The sequence below is a fragment of the Eubalaena glacialis genome, chromosome 4 (assembly GCF_028564815.1).
Source record: "Eubalaena glacialis isolate mEubGla1 chromosome 4, mEubGla1.1.hap2.+ XY, whole genome shotgun sequence".
Lineage (NCBI taxonomy): Eukaryota > Metazoa > Chordata > Mammalia > Artiodactyla > Balaenidae > Eubalaena > Eubalaena glacialis.
Window position 1 is genome coordinate 135454016 of NC_083719.1, and position 13881 is coordinate 135467896.

At 40.4% G+C, this 13881-nt stretch overlaps 1 protein-coding gene across 4 annotated transcripts in view; it reads right to left on the bottom strand.

Moving 5' to 3' along the window:
- The window catches only part of EBF1 (EBF transcription factor 1), a 392672-nt gene that overhangs the window by 163117 nt on the left and 215674 nt on the right, over positions 1 to 13881 (bottom strand). The gene's annotated exons all lie outside the window — the stretch shown is intronic.

Here is a 13881-nt window from a genome sequence, read left to right on the forward strand (position 1 = left end):
CATATCCAAGAGCAGGGTGAGAGAAAGCCCATGTTAAAAGATCTCTGCTTAAAAACTGAATGGAGTCATATGCTCTGGGAGAAATTGCATCCTTTGTAGAGTAGGCATCCTATTGTGAGTTAAGGCTTTTGGAAAAATTCAAAGCAAGCGACCTACAATATGGTTATCATTTTCTTAAAATCATACCTGGAAACTGTTCAACAAGACCATCCCATCAGGAACAGCAGTCATTTGTTAGACTAACGTTCTCCAACAAGTGAATTTCTCCAAGACCCTGCCTCTGATTTCTGGAGCTATCTTGTTTATCTGAGACATCAGCCTCAAATATAACTGATATTATGATGCCTTCTCACTGTCTCATGGAACAAAAGCTACCATGTATGACCTGGCGTCCAGCAACGCAGTCAGCTCCATCTCATCCCTTGTCCCTTATATTTCCCTATGCTACAAAACTTGATGTCTCCTAAACCCTCTGAGCTCTCTCAGGCCTCCTTAAATGCTCTTTCTTCCTTCTGACATGGACCTCCCACCCCTTCCAGCCCACTCCTGATCTAGAAGAATCCTTTGTAGCTCAAGAATTACCACAAACACTACCTCTCTGTCTGAGAAGCCTTCCCAAGTTCCTCCAGGCAGATATGCAATCTCCCACCACAGGGCTCCCCTGGCACATTCCTCCAGAACCATGTCTATCACATGACTCTGTGACTCTCTACTTACTTGCTGACCTCCCCAACTACACAGTAAATATCCTTGAAGATAAGAATCATGTTTTCTCATCTCTGTATCCTCAGAACCTTGGATAGAGTTTATAAATAGCTGCTTAATTCTGAAAGAACAACAAGCATGTAGGTAGCATGATAAAATAATGGAGGTAGCATGATAAAATGCTACCTACACCTGAGAAAGAACTAAGACCAGAGTAAATGAGCTGAGGACACCAGAACATTCTAGCTGTGACCTGTGTGTACAGAGCATCATGACTTATTGTAAAGAACCATATGCTGGAATGTTTGCAAAATCAAATTGTACTAATGAAAAACATCCATAGTTTCATACTATGTGGCAATAATCTTAATATTCATGAAATGGGGAATATCATCTGTAATAAACACCAATTCTGTAAAGTGTCGTTGGTATAATCCAAACTTTTTCTTTGGTGCATTCTAAACATATTTTACATAAGTAATGCCAAAATGTCATGCTGATACCCATGAACCTGAAGTTCACTGGCAGTAAATATAAAGAATTCCCACAGAGTTACTGAGGGAGCAAATTAAACCCATTAACTTGGGGGTTATCTTAGATATGAAGAGAGTACTGGTTATAAACTGACCAAGAGCTGATACTGAGGTCTTATAAAATCTCAAACACTCTCTTGTCTTTCTGATAAGGCAAAGAAACAAGGGGAACTACTGTAACACTGAGATGCTCACAGGCTGCAAGAATGAGCAAGAAATATAGGCGTTATCTAGTACAGCTTCCAGCTCAAAGAAGGAATCCCTTCTCCAATGTCCCAGCCAAATGATGCTCTGGCAGTTCTATGGCTGTCCTGGGAGCTGGAGATGGACTGCAGAGAGGGGAAGGCTCCCTCCCCTCATGGATTTGACATTCTAGTGTGGAAGAGAGACAAAAAGTAAGTTATTTAAAAAACCCACAAGTAAACAAGATAATGTCAGTTACTGATTCGAGCTATTGGAAGAGAAAAGATGAGAAGTGATTGCTGGTAGAAAGGGGGGAACTTTAAAGAAGGTGGTCAGGGAAGGTTTCAGAAATGATATTTTGGCTGAGACCTGAAGGATGAGGATGAGTCATGCCAAATTCTAGGTGAAGAGCATTCTTGCAAGTGCAAAGGCCACTGAAGAATAGTAAGCGAGGAAGAAAGTGATAAGAAATATCGCAGAGGGAGCAGGATCTTTCAAGCTTTCAAAGCACCCATTAGGGGGAGGCTGGCCTTCCCATCCATGCTGGATAGCTCTGTGAGGAGGCTCCCTCTTCCCGAGAACTGAATTCTCCTGTCATTCACCTTCAGGAATTTCAGTTGTAGCTTGGGCCCAGAGAACAACACCCAACTTTCTTCCTCAGGATAACCCTAAAATAATTTCACCTGGCCACTCTATCATCCCAGGCCTCTTTTCCAAATAAACAAAGCTTATTCTTCTACCCACTTAAGACAAGGTTCCAAATGCTTCACCATCCTGCTCATCCTTTTCCAAATACTCTCTCATTAGACGACATCCCTCCTGAATTATGCCATCAGAACTGAGCAGGCCCCCAAAATGTTAGGGGCAGTGAGCAGGTTGGCTAAGATACAAAGTCAGACAAACTAGGTTCCAATCTGGGCTCTACCACTTATCAGCTGTGTGACTTTGAGCAAATCATTTAACTTCTCTAAGCCCCTGTCTTCTCATGCATGAAATGGGAATTAATATACCTACCTGGGAGGATGATTGTGAGGATTAAATAAGAGAATATATATATATGTAAAGTCCAAAGGGCCATGAATGGCATGTAGCAAATGCTCAATAAAGTTTACTATTACTATTATTACTTATTATTATTATTATTATTATGGGACCTCAGTCATTCTCCATCTTGGTCTAAAATCTGTATTTGTTCAAATGCAAGTTAAATATACATTTATTCTTTTTTTGCTTTGTTCTGTTGTGTTTACATTAGGGATCCAGGGAATGGGCTGGGGGTTAGGAGCCATGTGAATGTAGACTGGACCTTTTCCCCCTACGTCTTTTGCATATAATACAATAGCCCTAATCTGATCACAGTAACAAAGAAAGATCCATAAAGAGCTAAACCATGAAATTGGGATGCTTCTAGATCCCAGTTACTGTAGGAAATATAACCCTGTCCATACGACTCAGATCATGCTGCATATACTGAACAGTGTTTGGGGATCACCTTCCCGGGACTAGAGAAAAGTCTCATCCATCTTTTCAGGCGTCATCAGAGCCCACACATCAGTCCTCAATAAATACTGCTAAGTGTGAAGGAAGGGGGAAGTCAATTAAAGGTCTACGTAGACTCAAAGGATCACATTTGCTCTCAAAGCTCTCAAAGGGACCCAAATGAAACATATCATCGGCACAGAAACGGAGGCTCAGAAAGGTGAAGGGACTGGCCTAGAGCCGCACAGCCACCTTGGCTCAACAATGGGACTCTTAATTAATCTCTTCCCAGAAAACCATCCTGAGCAAACCAGTCACAGACCTGAATCCTGGACAGGTCCTCTGTCCTCCTTCAAAGCCTTCCAGCAGAAATGTCCTATGAGGCAGAGAGAGTTGGGTTTCCCCATTTCCATGGTGTGTATCCCTAGCTCATCTGAACTCAGAGTTCCTTAGGGAGTAGAAAGTCAAGGCTGGCATCCTCCAAAGCTGCACATCTCTCTCACCTAAGGAACATCATCGGTTTTCTCTTGTCACAACGCTTCCAGCCTAATATTTGACAGCTCTGATAGGGTACTGTCCAAACATTTATTAAAACATTTTAAATGATGAATATATCCAATTATTACTATTAATGCAGCTAATACTGACTAATGAGGGGGAAACGCAGGAGCTGGTGTCCCGCAATTCATTACCCCTGCCTTGTCAACAATTCAAAGCCCGAAACCTAATCATCCATACCGGGCCCTGTTATATTTCACACGTCACTTTTAATAAGTCACTCAGTGCCTATAAATTAATGTAACATGTCGGCGTTTATGAGTGCGGCTTTGTCGCAGTTAACAAATGATGTTCTGGGCCAGTCTACAACAGCTAGGCAGTGACGAATGATGGAAGATGATTTCTTTCCAAACTATAAACTATACACTGGGGACACCAGTAATACATATATATATATAGCTACATATTACATACACATATTACATACATCTAAACACACACAGACATACCCACACAAACTAACAAGGCAAACAGACACACACACAAGCACAAACGTGGAATAAATGTGATGCATAATTTGTGGCGAGGAGCTGAGTAATAACCCCTGTTCTTTCTTCTCCAAATATTAAACATGCAGCACTGGGAACCATGACAGTCCCATAAATGTGGTCAGTGTCAACTTCAAATTTGTTGTAAGTTCTGGTCTATCACTCCTGGCCAGGTTTCAAGACAACCTGACATCCTAACTAATAATGAAACCCCAGTGGTGTTGATGAGAAGGGGAGGGTCGATGTGATGCCAAAAATACCAACAGTTAGAGGAAGGGTCTGCATTTTTATGGCAAAACTGATGGTCATTTGGTGTTCGGGTGGGGGAAGGTACTTATTTGCTTCTAAACAGACCTGAATAATTTATAATCGCCTTCTAAGCCATGACTTCATATTTCACAAAATCATTAGTATATAATTTGGGTGTACCTTGACCTTCATATTTGTCATCTAATTCAAGATTCAAGAAGAGAGACGATGTTTCTTTAACTGGTGTCCCTTTTTCATTACTTTGCCCATGTCCAAGGCCGCTCTGGCAATGAGGGAAGAGCCGGATCCTCATACATGTGGGTTGAGCACTATACACAATGATAAAAGTCCGGGGAAAAGAAGACCAGGGGTTTCCGTGGGAGTCAGTCTACATTCAAGACTGCAGCTTTGAGAGCTGAGTCCTTCGTGTAGACGACATCTCTCTCCACCTGCCTTGATTTTGGAAAAATGTAACTCTCCATTTTTTCACGAGTACTACAACTTGCATATGGTTAGATTTTTTATTTTTTTCTTTCTCCATGACATCCTATCTAAACCTCAGAAACTAATTGTCATAATAGACATTAAAATGAACAAAACTGGAAAAATTATGTACTTGCATAGTTTGGAATGGATCCTACAGGGTCCTCATTATGCCTCCTCTTTGACATGTTTCCAAACCATTATCTCTCAGAACCCATTTCCACTTATTTTTTTCTACTTGCTTACAAGATTCAGAAGATACCATTATACCTGACTATACAAAGCCTACGAAAACTTTTTTTTAAAATTTCCCCCTGAAGGCACAGTTATATGTGTACATTTATATCTGGGAATTCTCTATGTGGTTTTTGTCCCAAGGATTTAGCTCAAATACAGTGGCCAACATTTACAGTATAGTTGTTCAAGAAGCAAGCAAACAACAACGACAACAACAAAAAAGGCTTCCATAAATGTTTTGCCATATTCCCCCATTCTACCATTAAATTAATAGTAATAAATAAGAGCTTTAACTTGAATGTCTAGACAAAGATTCATATTTTATAAACTCAAAGTTTATAAAGACTTTAATTTTGGGTGTGGCTGAGAGTTTAGTCCTTCTCATCTGGATCCAAGAAACATTAGAGAGCTAAACATGATGCTTTTTTTTTTTTCTTAAAAATATCACTCAGAAATGTAAAGGAAACTAAGAGAAGCACAGCAAAAATGTCCTCATTACATATTTATTACAAAAGAGAGTTGCACTTGGTCTGCTGGGGACCACATTGGCCAATTTGTTTCCCTGGGGTCTGGGACTGTCTAGTTCAAGTGTTAACACCCTTCACACACCCTAAACAAGTGGAGAGAAACTGACAGTGATGCAAGGGCATTGCTCTTTTGTTATTTTTAAATTGAGCAACGTCTGGTGCTCAAGAAAATGGTTTCAAAGTACGGTCTGGGGTCACATACAACACAGCCAACTGGAAGGACTAGTGCACAAAGTTGTGTGATGACTTGGTGTCCCCAGTTTCCTGATGTTTGCACAACTTTTGGGCAGTAAAGATGGTAAAAATGCCGCACAGCAGACAAGAGCCATGGCAATACCTTGTTGGGGGCAAGGGGTGGGGATGGCATAAGCAAAACTGGAGACATTTGCAACATGTGTGTTGAAAGCATTCACTTGTAACCTACTCTTGAAAAGATTCAAAATAACTTCATAAAACCAACTCAAAGTGACCCAAAGAGGTTTTATGTTCCCTCGACAAAGAGAGTTGGAGAAAGAAAAGAAGGATGATGTGTACTCTTCCTTGGGAAGCCTAAAGAGTGAGGTATTCAACTATTTCTCCTTCCAGGGCTGGTGTCTTCTGGGGTGTGTCAGAATGAAAAGGCACTTGGGTGTTTGGGTGTGTGTATGTGTAAAAATGAGGCAGAAATAGAAGACACTAGAATTTTAGGCACTGTGTGGAAAGAAATGCAGAACGCCGTCTGCTCTGGCCGCTCTATAAAGATATCAACCCAGGAGGAGACAGCTGAAAAGCGCTTTTCCCAGCAGAGGTCTTCACAAGGGGCAGCAAAATTCCACAGGGAATAGGGACAATTTGCATAACAATATGCTGTTGCTTATCTGGGGACCCAAGGGATCAGATCCTCATAGAGAAAAATCCACAGTTCTGAGTCCAGCCCATTGTAGAGACGGACATTGGTGTTCAGTTTGTGGGGGCAGAGGAGGAAGGACCCCCCCCTTCAGCATTACTTTGTCACAGGAAATCAATGAGACCCTCATGTTTCCTCTTCTCCAAAGCATTTGTTTTTCTATATTGGTGGTGGGTGGTGTCCTTTTTCTTTTTCCAGCTTTGGTACAGGTCCTCATAGGCACTTCCCATACTCCCTCCTCCTCCTAATTTTTGTTGTTAGTTTTGTTTTTATCTTTGGGGACCCACCTAACTCCAAAGTTTCCCCATTCCCTTTTTGCTTCACTACCCTGCCTTTTCATCCAGGCCAGTGAGTTGGACTGGTGCATAAGAAATTCAGTTCTCCATCTTGTGAACTTGGGAAGATTATCTTTATTCTTTCATGAAGATGAGTGGAGGGTCCATTCTCTGCTGCTCTAGGGGACACCAGTTTGCTTGCCATTCTTTTGAATTTGAAAGAGGCATGTCTCAGGGTGATATTTATCCCTGCTGTCTTGTTTTGGGAACCAGGTAGGGAGGCTGTTGAAGAAAGCCAAGAAAATCCAGGGAATGCAAAATTCTAATTCCACAAAATGCCAAATACTCATAAAGAGCAGGATTTCATGCTCCAAAGCTGCTACTGTTTATCAACAAGCAGTCCACCCGGTGTCAACACAAAGTTTTTTTGCCAAAGCACCTTGGCAAGGGCTAGATATAGAGGGCCTGAAAGAGAAGAGCACATGTCCTCCACTCCAACTAAAGATGAAGTAGGGGCTTCCCTGGTGGTGCAGTGGTTGAGAATCCATCTGCCAATGCAGGGGACACGGGTTAGAGCCCTGGTCGGGGAAGATCCCACATGTTGCGGAGCAACTAAGCCCGTGCACCACAACTACTGAGCCTGCGCTCTAGACCGCGCAAGCCACAACTACTGAGCCCATGCGCCATAACTACTGAAGCCCGCATGCCTAGAGCCCGTGCTCCGCAAAGAGAGAAGTCACCGCAATGAGAAGCCTGCGCACCACAACAAAGAGTAGCCCCTGCTCGCTGCAACTAGAGAAAGCCCGCGCGCAGCAACAAAGACCCAACACAGCCAAAAATAAATTAAAAACAAAGTAAATAAATTTTAAAAATGAATAAATAAAATAAAGATGAAGTAACGTTTGGCCATATTACTAGAAATACGGTGTTCAGAACCGAGGTGATATGAAGATTCTGCTCGACTCTCCAAAGCGCTCAGTACACCTGGAGTCCCACATCATTTCTGGATGTCATAATTTAAGATATAGACAAAGAGAAAAGTTTAACAATGAGAAGCAATAAAATTTCATTTAGTACCTACTATAGACCCTGGATGATGGTAGATATTTTCAAATATTATTACCATTTTAATTATGAGAAATCTGAGGCTTAACCACAGAGCCATGACCCCACAGCAAGGTAAGTAGCTCATCCGGAATCTAAACTGACATCTGATTGACCTAATGGTCTAGCTCTTTGCACTCATGTATGTTTAGCATAGAGTGGTCAAGAGGTCAGAGGACTCAATTCAATGCCACAGGGAGAAAATCTGAAAGATATTAGACACTTAGTCTAAAAAGAGAGAAGCGTTATCATTAAATTTCAAAAGTCTATTTTTCTTTATAAAGGTAATATAAGCTCGTTAATGCAAATTAAAAAATACTTGAAAAATAATAAAAATCACCCAAAGGCAAATAAATAAATAAATAAATAAATAAATAAATAAATAAATAAATAAATAAAAGAGAGAAGCCTTGATGAGACAGGAAAGCTGTTTCTAAATATGTGAGCCATTTGCTCTGTGGCCGAAGCAGCAGATCTATTCTTTAAAAGTCCATAAGACAGAACAAGGACCAAAGAGTGAACATTTCATCAAGCAGATTTCTCTTCGACAGAAGGAAAGAATGCTCTAAGGGTGAGATGGGCTGCCTTATGAGATGGTGGGTTCCCCATCACTGTACATGTTCAAGAAAAGACCAGACACCACTTGGCAGAAATACCAGGGAAGTGAGGGGCTCATCGAGCTGGTCATTCATTTCACTTCAAGTCATATGAGTCTAAGACCAGCAGAAGCTTGGAGAGTTTTAACCTGTGACATGCAGATGGCTGCTGAAAACAGATTAAGATATCAGAGTCAAATATCAGAGACTTTGAAAGAACAAAGTTCTACAATTCTTCACGACCTTCCTCCCCTTATTGATTAAATAATGTTCTAGATATACTTTGACTATCTTGGAAAAATGCCATTCAACTGCATTAACACAACTGTTGCTAACAGATATCTTTACATAACAGAACAGAATATACGGAACAATCAGAAGAGGGAGGAAATAGCGAGAGAGTCCTTCCTACATACGGTCACATGTCTATGGAGGCAGAAATTAAAAGTGTTCAACAAGCAGTCTTGTTTAAGTTATGACAAATGATGTTCTGACTTCCTAAGGGGGCCAAGGATCTGAATTCCATCTCCATAGATGTGAACAGTGAATGATGGAACCATAAAAAATTAGAACAGATTGCTTGGTGGACTTACTGAATGACACATGGTTCACTGGCAGCAGAGTTGGGGCCACAACCTTCCTCAGACCTGGCCTTGAGGTACAGGACATTTTTCTACAACAATGCACCAAATTCATCCTTTTAAAACTGAACTCAAGAGGGAGGAGATATGGGGATATATATACACATATAGCTGATTCACTTTGTTATAAAGCAGAAACTAACATACCACTGTAAAGCAATTATACTCCAATAAAGATGTTAAAAAATAAAATTGAAAAAAAACACAAAAACTGAACTTCAAGGAATCACAAGGCCCGAGCGTGGAATAGTCAGAACCAATGGGATAAAAGCCTAAAAGAAGATAGTTACCAGAGCAGGTGCAGAGGTGCCTGGTGGAATTGCAGCCGTGGCTTTCCAAAACACAAAACCTTGGCTGAGAAAATTTTAAAAATGCTTCACCACTCAATTCTGTTGCCAAAACGTTAACCAGTACCCAGGAGGGACAGTCATCCCAGCCTCAAGATAGCCTTAAGCCTCTTCTGCCTTTAGACAAGACTCCCCTATCTACCCAAATAGAAAGGTTTTGGTCTTTTATGATTCTAAGAAATTAGAAGACATTCACGTCTGAATTTTAATAATTAATTTTAAAACCTGCTTAGCATACAATTCAGTCTTGTCAAGTGAATTGCCATGAGCTCCTAAAGAACTATATAATTTATTCCTCAGCCACCCCTCAGTGTACAGACATAGGCATTTACTCCACAGGATACACTGAGCAGATGAAACAGTAATCTCATTTCATCTTCAATCATACTTCACTTTTCTGTGTGTAAATTTTAGGGAAATATTAGTTAATCAGAGCCCTGCTATCTAGCACTAATTCAAGCACAATGGAGACGTGCTAAGCCACTAGACATGCCAGGCGCTGTCCCTGGGCACAGGCCAGAAGTCTTCCATAGCACATTCTCTTTAGATAACAAAACAAGCCAATATTCTGGCTTTATTGAGAAACGTAGCTTGTCCAAGGGCTCTTCTATAAAAAATTACACTGATTTCCTACACTCCTATCAACATTAATCTATAAGATCCACTGTGGTTTACGACAACCTCTCTGAGCCCTAAAAGCCCTCATTCATTAATGATAGTCAATTTCACCCTGGCACTGTCTTACCATGGTGGAAAGGGGACTCCTGCACCTTTAGAAAACATTTTTATCCATAAAGGTGGATCCTCAATAACAAAGAAAAAATTGAATAGCACCCTATTTAGTTAGTACAACTTCTACTGTCTAAAAACAAAGATAGCTGAATTGCAAAAAAAAAAAAAGCCTTCATCTCACCATCATATCAATTTCTCTTTTTGCCCATCACTCAATCTTATCCTTCACTTTGGCTCTACTGAATCCCTAGCTCTCTGGAACGATTCATCACTGCCTTGGCATGATCCTACTTTCCTCTAAACTTCAATCACTCATAAAAGCACTTTCATATTTTTTGCCATTTTTACATATTACCTATAATAGTATTTATTTAATACTTTATGGATATTGACTCACCTCTTTTTTACTCCCAATAAATTTTTTTTTAAATGACTCTTTTTATTACCATTATGAATGAGAACTAATGCCACTTGCCTTAGATAAAGGGAAGTAATACAGATAAAAGTCAATAAAAACAAAACCAAAAATATTAGCTAAACTTTGGCTAGATACTGTTTCCTGCCAAAGCATATTTATTCAACATGGAGATGAAGCAAGTGTGAGAGAGGTGTTAAAGACAGATTAGCACCAAACTGATACCTTGGCCCAGTTAGGACTAAAAGAAATTTTACATGCAATTATTTCCTCCTTACCTGATTTAGTGTTATTAAAAGCTAAGTTTGGGTACCACTTAAAAATCACCTGGCTGCCAACTTAAAATCATCCCATGTACCAGCAGCAGCCTGCAGGTATACTTGAGAAATAGTGAGTTAGCTGATACAGGTGTGGGAAATGCACATCACACACAGAAAGGAGGGCAACCTGTGTGATGGAAAGAAGGCTGGAGGGAAAAGATTGATCAGTTGTGGGAGAGGAGATGGAGAAAGGTTTGCTACATGATTTGTAAAGAGTTGGAAGTTCCTAAACCAGCAGAAAATTCATGAGTTTCCCCTGGTGGAGGAGAGAACAAAAATATATCAGCAGTAGGTTATGAGCTGCCATGAATTTCTCTGTTTTGCATCTTTAAACATGGAAAATGATACTGAAATACTAGAAAAGTACACTCTGTGGTAAATCTGGCTTTTGATATTGATTAACATTAGCATGTACTTTTGAAACTAAATTACACACAGAAAGAAAGAGAGAAGAGATACAACCACCATATCTTCCCACCCTAGAATAAATTTCAAAACAGTATGATGTATGTGGAATAGAGATCAAGTTGGCAGAAAAGGGAAAGGAGCATTAGGAAGGTAAAATAAATAGGTGCAGAGAGACTGTCACACAACCAAATTGAGGATCAGTATTTAATTAGGGACAGCAAGCTTGAAAGCCTCCGTGTAAACGTCTACCTAAACCAACCACATGTTGGTTAACACTGAGACGTACAAACTGATCAATAGTACAAAACAAAAGGGCTCAGGTATGCATGTAGAGTCATACATCATTTCAATAAATTATGCTGTGTGTAAAGACAGGGTTTTTTTAGAACAATCATTCTGGGATCAAGAGCTAAATCATTTCAGCCACATCTTGATTTCTGCAAAACTCGGCAGGAATTATGAGGCTTAACAGCATCCTGACAATTAGCATATTATAAATACAAAAATGATATATTAAAGGGAGAGGAGGAAAAAAAGGCCAGCGTTTTACACCTACAGTAATATAATTCCACTACTTAATGCAAAGTAACAGACCTCAGAGTGTTTGGGATCCTCTTGTATGGTGTTATCTTCTCTATCAGTAAATGAGACTATGTGAACAGTACAACCTATAAATAATTCAAGGCCTGAGATGGCAATTATAGAACCATGCACAACTAGCATGAATATTTTATGAAGGCTAAAACAGCCCTCAGAATGAATCATGGAGAGATGAACACACACACACACACCCACCGGGCAGTTGTGGCCAAATTGTATTCCAAGACAAGGCTTCTCTTTGATCCCTGGCACACCTTTATTTTACAGAAAGAGTGCCCATAGTTATATATTTTTCCTTTCTCGAATTTATTTCTTAAAATACAAACACAGAGGAATGGAGGAGCAGACTTGCCAATAGGGTAGAAGAGCTTGAAGTAGAGGAAGAACAAGCCATTTTCAACCTGAACTTGTGCAGAGAATTCTGAGTGATTTTTTTTTTTAACCTCTCCAAATGGACTCTACAAAAACCATAGAGTTCCAATGCATCAAAATTGAAACTGAAACCAGTATCACTTCTTTGTGACTCAAGCAAGAACACATCCTACACGAAAACTTCCCTGGTATAAATAAGCTTTTATTTCTAATTATTCCTTGAGGAATACCTGTAATTCCTGCTTTCACTACATTTATAAAACAAAACAAATATTAGTGAGCCATAAGCCTGAGCAAACAAGGTACTATATTTAAAGAAGAAGCCCAGATGTCATACTTTACTAGGAAATGAGCAAAACCACAAGTCCTGTGCTGCTTCTGTAACCAAAGGATGTGCACAGCTGAAAAAAATGAAATCATAAGAATTCATGTCCTGTCCTGATTTCTCTATGCAACGTACTTGCACTATCTGAATAAGAGTTAATATTCATTTGAATTTTGCAGAGATTAGTATTCATCTTTTTCACCCGTCTCTTATTTACACATACCCAGATAATATCCATGTGGTTAGAGAAGCACTACTGCCTTCCTTGAGTCAATTTTGCATAATCCACTTTCTTAATTACAACCTAAAACTTTTCAGGCTTTTCCCAGTTCCTTCATACAAGAGCTCTAGATTTCTGATACTTTTGGTATGAATGTGGGCATTTTTCACTTGATTACAACAAAAACAATGGACCTTGAGAACTCTAGGACCTTATTATAGGAAAGAACTTCAGAGATCATCGGCCCAACTCCTTCACTTTGCAGATGAGAAAAGTTTAGCAGCTAAAAAATGTTCCAGAGCAGCGGTCCCCAACCTTTTTGGCACCAGGGACTCGTTTCGTGGAAGACAGTTTTTCCGGGGACGGGGTTGGGGGGTTGATGGTTCAGGCGGTAATGCGGGCGATGGGGAGCACTGGGGAGCGGCAGATGAAGTTTTGCTTGCTGGCCCGCCGCTCACCTCCTGCTGTGCGGCCCTGTTCCTAACAGGCTGGTACTGGTCCATGGCCCGGGGGTTGGGGACCCCTGTTCTAGAGCATCTTCAATATCACATGACTAGTTGAAACAGTAGGACCAATAATAAGATATAAGAATATTAGCCACAAAAAGAATCAGTAACAACGTCAGGTATTTACAGAGAGCTTGCAAAAAGGCAGGCACTGTGCTTTGCAGGTTCTGTCTCCTTTAGCCTCTCAATACCTCCAATGGGTAAGTACCATTACTGTCCCCATTTAAAGATGAGGAAACAGAGGCTTCAACAGGTTAAGAGTATCTTCTACCCTCAATCCCATGACCCTTCCCATCGGCCGTACTCTTCAGCAAGCTACTGCTGAATTCTCTCCTTAAGCCTCAGCTATGAGAACCTTTAGGACATAGAACCATTGATTTTTACCAGAGACTTCCTAAGTGTGGGACACAATGTGTTCCATCTTACTGTACCTGCTGCTTTGTAGGACCTCCGAGGGCAAAAAAAAAAAAAAAAGGAAGTTGCTATAACCTGCACCACAAGAATGTCAAGAAAAACAATACCTTTCCATAAAATATTTGGCATTCCCCTATTATTCAGTTTTAAAGGTCTGAGCCACTGCTCCACTGGGTGTGCCCCTCGTGTTGGATTTGAGGCATAACTATAAAGCCCAAAGCTATAAACTGAGACACCACCTACCACAGCAGCCGATAGGCAGGCTAGTATTGTGTTTT